Source organism: Chiloscyllium punctatum, chromosome 9, assembly GCF_047496795.1.
Source record: "Chiloscyllium punctatum isolate Juve2018m chromosome 9, sChiPun1.3, whole genome shotgun sequence".
Classification (NCBI taxonomy): domain Eukaryota; kingdom Metazoa; phylum Chordata; class Chondrichthyes; order Orectolobiformes; family Hemiscylliidae; genus Chiloscyllium; species Chiloscyllium punctatum.
Genome location: NC_092747.1, coordinates 96,954,445 through 96,967,252, shown reverse-complemented (window position 1 = coordinate 96,967,252; position 12,808 = coordinate 96,954,445). Strand labels below are relative to the sequence as shown.

General features: G+C 40.1%; 1 long non-coding RNA gene across 1 annotated transcript in view; it reads left to right on the top strand.

The window, feature by feature from the left end:
- The window catches only part of LOC140481023 (uncharacterized), a 358,110-nt gene extending 346,443 nt beyond the window's left edge, over positions 1 to 11,667 (top strand). Inside the window, exon 3 of the long non-coding RNA XR_011961458.1 lies at positions 11,590 to 11,667. This is a non-coding gene — a long non-coding RNA (uncharacterized lncRNA). The remainder of the gene's footprint in view (positions 1 to 11,589) is intronic.
- Positions 11,668 to 12,808: the final 1,141 nt, after the last annotated feature.

The following is a 12,808-nucleotide window of genomic DNA, read 5'->3' as shown; positions in this document are numbered from 1 at the left end:
TGAATTAATTGAGATGTTTATGATGATTTTAAAAATCGATTTCCTCTGGTGGGTTAGTCTAAAACAAGGGGCATAACCTTAGAAGTTCAAGCTTATTCATTCATCCCTGATCGAATTGAATCATTCAACAGGTCTGTTCCTATCTACAAATAAGCTTTTAAACAAGGACAGAGCCAAAGAGAAAAGATGGAAAGTGAAGGGCAAAAGGAACAAAATGTTACATGGGTGGAAAGCAGGGGTGATTACAAGTAAAGCTGGTTCAGTGAAGTATGAATAATCAAAGGACAGATAAGTCATTCCATCATGACATTGTTAGCATTTTGAAAGTCACTATAGAATTTTCTATGAGCACTCTTTCTTGGAGTTTATTCCAGATCACAATAATGTTATATATGACTGGTATAAAAAGAAATTGGATCCTACGGAGTGTGTTTGAATTAAAGTAATATGATAATTTTAATGATGTCAACTACTGAACCGTACTTTGGTTAGCACTGGCAATGAATGATAGGTTTCCAATGGTGTTGGAAGATATATTGAGATGGGAGCCTGGTGAGAATGGTGAGAGACAAAAACAACTACACATGCTGGAATCCAAAGTAGACAGGCAGGAGACTGGAAGAAAACAGCAAGTCTTACACCCAAAATGTCGACTTCTCCACCTCCTGATGCTGCCTGGCTTGCTGTGTTCTTCCAGCCTCCTGCCTCTATACTGGTGATAATGGTGGGCAAAGAATAAACCTCTCAAGACTATGAGTGCAAACCAGCAGAAATAAAATGTAACACTGAAGTCTGTGGCCTAAGGCTTTTTTTTACAAGCAGAACTGCAGGCACAGAGAACAGGCACAGAGGCAGTGAGGGAAGAATTATATTAGGAAGGGTTTGGGGCTGAGCAATCAAAATATTGTATGACTTCAGTTCATTGCACATTTGTATTGTTGACAAGGCTTAAATGACCAAATTGCACTATACATAAGCTGAGAGATGAAAAGTCTCCTTTATAATGATAAATGGGATATGTTGAAGAAAGGAAAATCTTAAAGTTGGCATTTTTTAAATGTCAAATGCTGTGATATGACTCTAAAAAAGAAAAGGGAGTTACAGTTAGGATGCACCTGGGCTCCAGTGAGTCTACCTTCACACTAAAGCCGAAAGTACATTGCTGTTTGGTGAGAAGAATAACTTGTGGACTAAATGTTTTGAAGGCCTCTGATTAAAAATACTAATTCAGCTTAGGTTGTTGTGGGGAAGCTGAGAGTACTCTTCACATTGGTTAAGAAATGTAAATAACAGGTACGAATTAATGTTACATTGTTGAGAGAAACTAAGTTGCTCTTCCCATTGGCTAAGTATTACAATATTGGGTTAGACATTTTTTGTGGTGTTGATTCAGTTCCACATGCTTTAACTAAGTTGTGTCACAGAATATTACAACATGGAAAGAGGCAGATCGGCCCATTGAGTCATCAAAGACCTATCTACTCTAATCCTGTATCTAAGCATTTGTTCCATAGTCTGGTATGCTCTGGTGTTTCAAGTGTTCATGTAAATAATTCTTAAATGTTGTAATAGTTCATACCTACTTTCATGCAGTTAGTTCCAGATATCCACCACATGAGGTGAAAATAAATATTCCAAGACTCCTTGGTGGCATGGTTGCTCAGTGCTTAGCATTGTTGCCTCATAGCACCAGGAACCCAGGTTCAATTCCATCCTTGAATGACTGTCTGTGTGGAGTTTGCATGTTCTCCCTGTGTCAGCGTGGGTTTCCTCCGGGTGCTCCAGTTTCCTCCCACAGTCCAAAAATGTGCAGGTCAAGAGAATTGACCATGCTAAATTGCCAATAGTATTAGGTGCATTAGTCAGAGGGAAATGGGTCTGGGTGTGTTACTCTTCAGAGGGTTGGTGTGGACTTGTTGGGCCAAAGAGCCTGTTTCCACATTGTAGGGAATCTAATCTAAACCTCCTGCCCCTTGACTTAAATGTTTTCCCCCTCTACTAAGGGGAAAAACATTATTTCTATTGTACCGTGTCTGCAGCTCCTGGTTATGTAAACCTTAACCAGGCCTCCCATAGCCTTCTCTGCTCCAAGTAAATAACCCCAGCCTATATAGTCTCTCTTTTATAGCTGAAACACACCAGCTCGGGCAACATCCTGGTGAATCTCCTCTCATCCTCTCTAGAGCAATCATATCCTTGCTATAGAGTGGTCACCAGAACTACATGCAGTTGTGTCTTAACTAACTTCCCATACAGTTCCATCATTCCGTCCCAACTCTTGTATTCCATGCCTTGACTAATTCAGGCAAGTATTCCATATGTCTTCTTAACCACCCTGTGCATCTGTCCAGTTGCCTTTGAAGATCTATATATGTGCAAAAGGTCCTGTTGATTCTTAGTACTACACAAGATCCTATAATTCATCATGTACTCTCTTGCCCTGTCAGTCCTCCCAAAATGCATCACTTGACACTTTTTAGGATTAAACTCTATCTGCCATTGTTCTGCCCAACTGTCCAGTTTGTCTGTATTTTCCTGTAGTCTAACCCTTTCCCACCTGTGATTTACCACACTAGCAATTTTAGTTCATTTACAAGCTTACTGATAAAACTTCCTACACTTGTGTCCAAATCATTAACGCACATTAAAAACAAGGGACCCAGTATTGAACCTTGTGGTAAATCACTGGATACGGGCCTCCAGTCACAAAATCCACCTTCAACCAGCACCCTCTCCTTTCTATCACTGAGACAGATTTACATCCAGTTTGCCCTGGATCCCAGGGGATATTTCTTTCTTGACCAACACCTTGTCAAAAGCCTTATTGAAGTCCATGTCAACCATATCAACCACATCATAGCAACCATAGCATCCACACACCTCAAAAAAACTCAAAACTTCAGTCATGGTATCCCGCTGGCAAAGCTATACTGACTATTCCCAACTAACTTTTGTCTCTTCAGTGGTGAGAAATTCTGTTCCTCAGCATCTTTTCCAGAAGTTTCCTTACGATCGATGGTAGATCACTGATATATGCTTCAGTGGTTTTAAATGTCCCAAGGCTGCCTGGAAAAATATGTTTACAATTAGGGGGTGTAGGTCTGATTTTTAAAAAATACTTACCATTGTTCACTGAAAATAACAAGTGATGAATTAAAATATATTCTGTATTAACTAACCTATGGTTAGTTGCTAAATAGTTTCTGTAGGAAGAAGCTATTTAAATCAGATCGAATATAGGATTTATGGTTTTATTGCTTTATTCCTTATGCTATTGCAAATTTAAGCTTTTATAGTGAATACAGCTTTTACTTAAAGACAGAGTTAATGTTTTAAAATGGTTTAGTTTGTAACAAAGTATGTGACAGAATATATGAAGTATTTATGTATAAGCGCAATCTTTTGCATTAGGTCAAAAGTGAGTTTTATATTTGTTTTGATCTTTTTGGATATATAATTTAAAACCTTAGGGATGATTGTTAATAACTGAGAGGTGACACTTACATGCACTAAGCAGATATACAAATTGCTTCACTGTTGCCACCTTTCCTTGGCAGAGATCTGAGGAATAGCTAAATTAAGAGGAGCAAGTTGTAAGTAAAAGGTTGATCTTATAAACTGATTGACACATGAAAGCATGAACAAGGAAATTGTGGGAAGTGATATCACTAAGATAACCATTACTATCAAAGAAACCAATTGGAAATTGGGCATACATTACCTAGCCAATCCAAGATTGACCATGAACTTAAGTTTAACCAAACTTATTTACATTAAGGAAGTTAATTACAAAGGAATGAGAGTACAGCTGGTTAGAGTGGACTGAGAAAGAAGGTTCGAAGGAAAGACGGTTGATGAAGAATAACAGATGTTTAAGAAAATAGTATATGGCTTGCAATAAAGATATATTTTGTGAGGAAGAATGAACCGAGAAAGGGAATAAACCAACCATAATTATCAAGGAAAGTTAAGGCTAGAATCAAACTAAAACAAAAATCATACAGTAGTGATTGTAATGAGGGTCAGCCAGATGGATCTCATAGACACAGAAAATGGGGGAGATACTAAGTGAATATTTTGCATCAGTATTTACTGTGGAAAAGGATATGGAAGATATAGACTGTAGGGAAATAGAGAGTGACATCTTGCAAAATGTTCAGATTACAGAGGAGGAAGTGCTGGATGTCTTTAAACGGTTAAAGGTGGATAAATCCCCAGGACCTGATCAGGTGTACCCTAGAACTCTGTGGAAAGCTAGAGAAGTGATTGCTGGGCCTCTTGAGGTGCCGGAAGACTGGAGGTTGTCAAATGTGGTGCCACTGCTTAAGAAGGGCGGTAAAGACAAGCCAGGGAACTATAGACTGGTGAGCCTGACCTCAGTGGTGGGCAAGTTGTTGGAGGGAATCCTGAGGGACAGGATGTACATGTATTTGGAAAGGCAAAGACTGATCAGGGATAGTCAACATGGCTTTGTGCATGGGAAATCGTGTCTCACAAACTTGATTGAGGTTTTTGAAGAAGTAACATGAGGGCAGAGCAGTAGATGTGATCTATATGGACTTCAGTAAGGCGTTTGACAAGCTTCCCCATGGGAGACTGATTAGCAAGGTTAGATCTCATGGAATACAGGGAGAACTAGCCATTTGAATACAGAACTGGCTCAAAGGTAGAAGACAGAGGATGGTGGTGGAGGGTTGTTTTTCAGACTGGAGGCTTGCGACCAATGGAGTGCCACAAGGATCGGTGCTGGATCCTGTACTTTTTGTCATTTACATAAATGATTTGGATGCGAGCATAAGAGGTACAGTTAGTCAGTTTGCAGATGACACCAAAATTGGAGGTGTAGTCGACAGCGAAGAGGGTTACCTCAGATTACAACAGGATCTGGACCAGATGGGCCAATGGGCTGAGAAGTGACAGATGGAGTTTAATTCAGATGAATGCGAGGTGCTGCATTTTGGGAAAGCAAATCTTAGCAGGACTTATACACTTAATGGTAAGGTCCTAGGGAGTGTTGCTGAACAAAGAGACCTTGGAGTGCAGGTTCATAGCTCCTTGAAAGTGGAGTCACAGGTAGATAGGATAGTGAAGAAGGCGTTTGGTATGCTTTCCTTTATTGGTCAGAGTATTGAGTACAGGAGTTGGGAGGTCATGTTGTGGCTGTACAGGACATTGGTTAGGCCACTGTTGGAATATTGCATGCAGTGGTGGTCTCCTTCCTATCGGAAAGATGTTGTGAAACTTGAAATGGTTCAGAAAAGATTTACAAGGATGTTGCCAGGGTTGGAGGATTTGAGCTATAGGGAGAGGCTGAACAGACTGGGGCTGTATTCCGTGGAGCGTCGGAGGCTGAGGGGTGACCTTATAGAGGTTTACAAAATTATGAGGGGCATGGATAGGAAAAATAGACAAAATCTTTTCCAGGGGGTCGGGGAGTCCAGAACTAGAGGGCATAGGTTTAGGGTGAGAGGGGAAAGATATAAAAGAGATCTAACGGGCAACTTTTTCACGCAGAGGGTGGTACGTGTATGGAATGAGCTGCCAGAGGACGTGGTGAAGGCTGGTACAATTGCAACATTTAAGAGACATTTGAATGGGTATATGAATAGGAAGGGTTTGGAGGGATATGGGCCGGGTGCTGACAGGTGGGACTAGATTGGGTTGGGATATCTGGTCGGCATGGATGGGTTGGACTGAAGGGTCTGTTTCCATGCTATACATCTCTATGACTCTAAGTCTGAGCAATCCAAGTGCTATGAGTGGTTGTGAGGCTGGTTGAATCTAAGAAAATGGCCATGGACAAAGCTGCAAAGGATTAGAAGGTGGACTAGATTGGGTTGGGATATCTGGTCAGCATGGACAGGTTGGATGGAAGGGTCTGTTTCCATGCTGTATATCTCTATGACTCTATAACAAGTTCCCTGATTAGGGCTGTTAACCTGGTCCAATGAGGGAGCCCCGGCTGACAGATACAAACGGGAGTTTCAGAGTTTTTGTTCTCTCTAACAGCTGGCTCTGAGGAAGCTGGGCCAGTGTCAAGTATGATGCCCTTGTAATTAAAAAGGTTTTGTGATTTACACATGAAAGATGTGAAACTATTACTGTATTCTAACAGATGAAAGGCTTAACAGGCAATCAATTTTTCAATGTATAATTTCAGTTACATCACACTGTAAATTCTTGCTATAAATTCTGTGTTAGGATTGAGCTCTCCACTATCACCTGATGAAGGAGCATCGCTCCGAAAGCTAGTGTGCTTCCAATTAAACCTGTTGGACTATAACCTGGTGTTGTGTGATTTTAACTGTGTAATTAAAGGGTGACTTGTAGACAGTATACCAGCCTCTGTGGAGTTACTTCAGAGGCAACAAGAGAAAAAAAAAGTTCCTGAAGAAATCCACTCACAACAGTACCCAAGATGTTGGAAGTAGTATTTTAGCACATATAGAGGATTGGTGAAATAACACATGACAGAGAGTTATGATGGTTGGGGGCATGGAGGCATTTGAAATGGCAACCTTTAACTAGTAGAGTGCCACAGAGATCAGTGCTAAGACCACAATTAATGATGGAGACAAGAGACGTTTATCACCATGTTTGCAGTTGACACAAAAATAGATGAAAAGATGGGTGGTGAGAATGACACAAAGCATGTAGAAAGGGATGTGGACAGATTAAATGAGTGGGCAAAAACTTGGCAGATAGAATGTAATGCGGGAAAATGTAAGCTTTTGCACTTTGGCAGAAAGACTAGGGGAGTTGAATACAGTATTATTTAAATGAAGAGAGCTAAAGCACAAAGGGGTTTTAGAGTCCTTCTGCATTAATCACAAGACGCTAACATACAAGTTCAGCAGTTAAAAGGAAATGTAAACAGAATATCAGCATTTATTTCAAAGTGTATAAAAAGAGGGAAACCTTGCCAAAAATATACAAGCCACTAGATAGATCACACATGGAATACCGTTAACAATTCTGGTCCTCCTATCTAAGGAAAGATATAATGCATTGGAGACAGTCCAAAGAAGGTACAATGGGTTATTCTGGATATGGATAGATTTTCTTCTGAGGAGACGTTGAGAAGGTTGGTGATATCCTCATCAGAATTCACAAAATGAAGGATGATCTCATTGAAACAGATAAAACAGATAAGGGACTCAATGAGATAGATGTGGAAAAGTTGTTTTTCCTTTTGGAAGAGTCGAGGGCTTAATCTCAAAGTATGGTAGATTTGAGCATATGACCAATTTGCTGAGATACTGACAGTTGACTTGGGAAAATGAACGTTTGATTCAGCTGATCAAATCCTTTGAGAAGATAAGCATTGCTCTTTATACAGCCTTAATAAAATATTGGCCCACTCCACCTGTGTGTGAATCATTACCATCAGAATTGTTGACGTGCCAAACTGAAGTCTCAACTCTCTACCGTACAGCTGGGTTCCACAGGTCTATTAAAATGTTTGTAAAAAATAAAGCAGTGTTACACAGCATGCGTAGAAAGGTATTCACTGTCATAAAAGTAAATAATGCATAACAGCTGCCATAATGAGCAAAAGGTAGTGGTTATGATAAGAATCCTCAATTGGAATGTTATGGCTGTCCAAGAATTAGTGGGTCAGTGATCATATATTGCTGTTATATCTGATCACATAAGTCTTAAGGTGCAATAGCAGCCCATTCAGCCTGCATGTCTCAAATGAGCATGTTTACCGAGTGCCAATCTCCTGTTTTTTTCCCTGTGCCGTTGCATATTACTTTTATCCAAACAAACCTCCTAATCCTTCCTAAATGTTTCAATTGAAACAGCCTCCACCTCCTTCCACGCAGTGCATTCCATACCTTAAGTGTTCAAGGAAATCCCACCTCAGCTGCCTCCTCTGTTGCAGTAGCCACCACTGCAGTCAGATGCCCATGGTCTGGATAGTCTCAGAGAATGTAACCCTGAGTTTATGATCAAGATGAGATACTGGAAGGAATGCTCGTCCAAATCATGTGTATTTCTTTACTGAGAAATTTATGGGTTATTTATGAATTAAAATGAATCAATCAGTAATATACACTTCTCACTTCTTCTAACAATGGATAAATTTTCCATTTCTAAGATTTTGTACAGAAAATAGAGAGAGAGAACAAAGAAGATTTCACAGACACAAAAGTGTAGAGCTGAGCAGTCAGCAGGGTTGACAAAGCTACAAGTTTCAGTGAGCTTCCAGTAAGGATGCAGGCGAGGGAAAACAATGCTGATGAGAAGCATTCTACAGCAATCTGGAATGTTTTCTATAAAATCTGTAAACCTGTAGAAAGCATGTTCCAATGTATATTGTCTGGGGCTTTTGATCGCTTTAAAGCATTTAATAAATGGTGTCATTTCTATAGTTTAATGTAGGATATTTAAAATTGTATGGAGGAACCACAGAGACCTGATCTCATCCACTAATGCTTGTTTGGAATGAACCCAGTGAGGAGCATCATGATGGTAACAGTTTACAGACCAATCACAGCCAAGATAAGAATCAAGGCCAACAGTCTTCAAGCCAAAGACAAACCTATCTTCCAAGTCTGAAGAGAACACATTCTTGTACCATTGTGAAACCTTCAAACTGCTTAAATTTGAAATTAAGAGACTTGGGGTAATTGAAAGGGTTGATAGGGCAGTGGTAAATGGAAAAATTGTTGTATATGTGAATGTATAAATGTTAACAATGGGGATTAAAACTTGCAGGTGATGTTGTTTCAGATAATGGTCTTAAAAGCTTAATGTTAGAAGTGTGGTGCTAGAAAAGCACAACAGGTCAGGCAGCATCCAAGGAACAGAGGAGTTGATGTTTTGGGCATAAGCCCTTCATCTGGAATGTGGAGGGGGAAGGGGGCTAAGAGATTAAAAGGGGGATGGGGTGAGGCTCTTGGGAAGGTAACCGGGAAGGCAACAGGTGGATGCAGGTGGGGGGTACTTCTGATAGGTCAGTGGGGAGGGTGGAGGGGATAAGTGGGAAGGAAGATGGACAGGTAGGCCATGTCAAGATTGCAGTGCCAAGTTGGAGGATTGGATATAGGATGAGGTGGGGAAAAGGAAGATCTGGAAAGTAGTGAAGTCAGTGTTGATACCATGTGGTTAAAGAGTCCCAAGGTGGAAGATGAGATGTTTTTCCTCCAGTTGGCTGATGGCTTTGGTTTGGTGGTGGATGAGGCCCAGGACTTGCAAGTCGTTAGGGGAGTTGAAGGGGGAGTCAAAGTGGCCAGTGGGTTTGTTTAGTGCATGTGTCCCAGAGATGTTCCCTGAAATGCTCCGCGAGTTTGCATCCTGTCTTCCCACACATTTTTCTGACATCAGGCTAATTGGCCTGTTCTTTCTGGAATAGCGATGTCACTTTTGCTACTTTTCAAATAGCTGGAACCATTCTAGAATTTACGGAATTTTGGAAGATCACCATCCATGCATCCATTATCTGTGCAGCCACTTCTTTTAAAATCCTAGGATGCAGGTCTGGAATTTGCTGAACGTTTTTTTATTTATTCCCATGTTGTGACCAAGTGAGGAGGTTGAATTACTTCCCATCTTTTCAAGTTGCTCAGTTGGTTGCAACAAAGGTTTAGGTTACTTTAGGTACACAGCTATGTCTTTTTTAAAAATTAAAATGTTTACTGTTTTCATGGTAAGTAATAAAGAGCCGAATACAAGGTTTTTCTGAGTGAAAGAGACATGAAATGTCAAGCATATGCCCCTCTGCAGTAACTTACTTTTAAGGATCAATCAAAGGAGCCTTGAATCCAGTTTTTTGATTGCTTATTCAAGCATACACAGGAAGACAGTCCACTTCAGACCAGCTGGAATGAAAACACTGCTGAATACAAGAAATTCATCAACTTATACATTTCTAGTAAGACCTACAAATTCCAACCTTGTCACTACATAATGTCTCTCATCATAGGTACATACCTTCATTCAACTTGACAGGAATAACTCAATCTTATCCTAGCCTGGTACTGTGTGCTTCAACTCTTAGCTCTCCAGCACACACTCCAAACTTTCTGTCTCCTAACTGGTTCGTATTTTTGATTCCTAAGGCCTTTCTGAAAGGTTCCTGCTGTTCTCTGCCTTAATGTGTATAAGGTTCATCTGGCAAAGTCTACTCTTCCAATTTACTGTGAACATGGAACTCCCTATTTATCCTTTAGAATCTAATTAGCTCTCTCTCTCTCTGTCTCAGACATACACACCTGCACATACATACAATACTTAAAAGGACATAGCACCTAGTACAAAAGGAAGATAAAACAATAGGTAGTCCTTCGGATGTCCTTGAGACCGAAGGTTTTAAACTGAGACAACATCAAAATGTCACTTTTTAAAAAGATTTCAATCTCTGAAAGTCCTAGTTATTATATCAAACTATGATATTCAAATCAATAGTTTATATTTTATATCATTGTGGCACATGGGATATGGACATCTTTGACTAGTCCTAATTTTAATTCCTAATTTTAATTGAGAAGGTGATGATTGTGGTATTTGCCTGGATTACTACTGCTTACACTTTATGACATCTATTATTTTTGCTGATATGTTGTGTAGGGTAAAGATTCTTTCGAGGTAGTTCATTACCAACAATCCTCCTTTGCCTATATGTATAGGGTCTGTTAGTGGTTGAGAAAGGACATGGTCGAAACTGGAAAGCCGCTAGTACCAGTTAACAACATGGTTTACTGCAGTAAAGCAATAAGTACAACTTACACTATTAGTCAGGCATAATTACTAGGACTCTCAGGAATTTTACGTCATACATTTACCTGCCATGAAGGATGGTGTCGAATTTACTGTCTTACCCAAAAACTGTGTTTGTGATATCATCAGATTATGTGGAGCTAATAAAACTTCAACAGTAACTCTTTCAGAACCTTCCACAACTGTAGTGAACTGCTATATTTAGCTCCTTGTGGTGGGCTAGGTACACCCATTGTGGTATTAGGAAGGAAAGTTCAGGAGTTCAATTCAGCAGTCAAATAGTGGTGACGTAGGTCCAAATCAGGACGTGAGCAGCGTGGAGGGGAACTTGCATTTGGTGGTCTTCCCATGCATCTGCTGCCCTTGTCCTCCTAAATGGATTTGAAGGTGCTGTTGAAGGTGCTTTGATGTGTTACTGTAGTAGTTTGTAGATGATACACAATGTTGGCACTTGTGCATTGGTGGTGATGGATATGATGTTTGCCTTGAGAACAATTTCTCTCAGCTCACTTCTCGAATTCAGATCTTTGATCCATGTCTGGATCAGGCCTGTAATGAAGTCAGGAGGTGGGTGGCCCTGGCAGAATGCAAACTGGGCACCAATGAACAGGCTATTGCAGAGCAAATGCCACTTTATAGCATTGTCAAGAAATTCATCACTTTTCCAATGATCAAGTGTAGACTGGTCGGTGTTAATTGGCTGGGTTATATTTGTCTTACTTTTTATAGATATACCTGGGCAATTTTTCACATTTCTGGGTAGAAGCCAGTATTATACTTGAATAGCATGACTAGGGGCCTGGATAAATCAGGAGCATAAGTCTTCAGTGGTATTGCTAGGACTAACTTCCAAATCCTTTGCAGCATCCAGTGTCTTCAGACAAGTCTCAATATGAACTGAACTGGCTGAAGACTGGTATCTATGATGCTGGGAACTGCTAGACAATGGTAAGAAGAATCATCCACTTTAATATATTTTCTTAACTAACATTAATTATTTTTACTTTCTTACTTTCTCACCCACTAGTTCTGGCATGTTCTTTGTGTCTTCTGTTATAAGGCCAAATATAAACTGTTTGTTGCATGCGTTTGCTTTTTCCCAAATTCAGACAATCAAATACACTCTGAAACTCTTCTTGAGGCACATCAGCATTGACATTAATAATTGGAAGAAGCTTATTACCGACCATTCAAAATGATGACAACTTGTTTATTAAGCTACATCATGTTTGAATCCAAATTCCATAATGATGCAGAGGGCTCTTAAGATACAGCGGTAGCGTCTCTACCTTTGAACCAGGCAGCATGGATTCAAGTAGGAGAAAGTGAGGACTGCAGATGCTGGGGATCAGAGCTTAAAAATGTGTTGCTGGAAAAGCGCAGCAGGTCAGGCAGCATCCAAGGAGAAGGAGAATCGACATTTCGGGCATAAGCCCTTCTTCAGGAACGTCGATTCTCCTTCTCCTTTGATGCTGCCTGACCTGCTGCGCTTTTCCAGCAACACATTTTTAAGCATGGATTCAAGTCCCACCTGTTCGAGATGCATAACAATTCATCTGAACAGATTCATTAAAAATACCTATAATGATAAGGCAGCAAAGGGCCCTTGTTGGTGCAGTGATAGTACCTTACCTCTGAGCCAGGGGTCTTGTAATAACACCACTGAATAGGTTGATGTTAAAAAATATTAAAATGATAAGGCAGTGTAGCAGCAGATGGGAAAAGAAACGAAAACAAATCCTGCTCCCCAAATACCAATGCTTGTAGGATGTTCTGTCCAATGTGCCCAAGGATCCACAGATTGAGAATTGATCTGTTCAATCACATGACGACTCATAGTGGAAACTTGCAAAACCATTCTCAAATAGAAGGACAGCCAATACATTGTCATTTCCCCTGTCTCAGTCTTTAAATGATCTATTCACTTTTGCTTCTCTTGTTTTACATACTTTAGAAGGCCTCAGACTTTGTTTTTATTTTTTTAAAATTAGTTTGCTCTAACTTTCATCCTCTTTATCACAATTGATTCTGATGGCTGTAGATGGCTGTTGACTGAATAATATGATTTTTTCTTTTGAATATA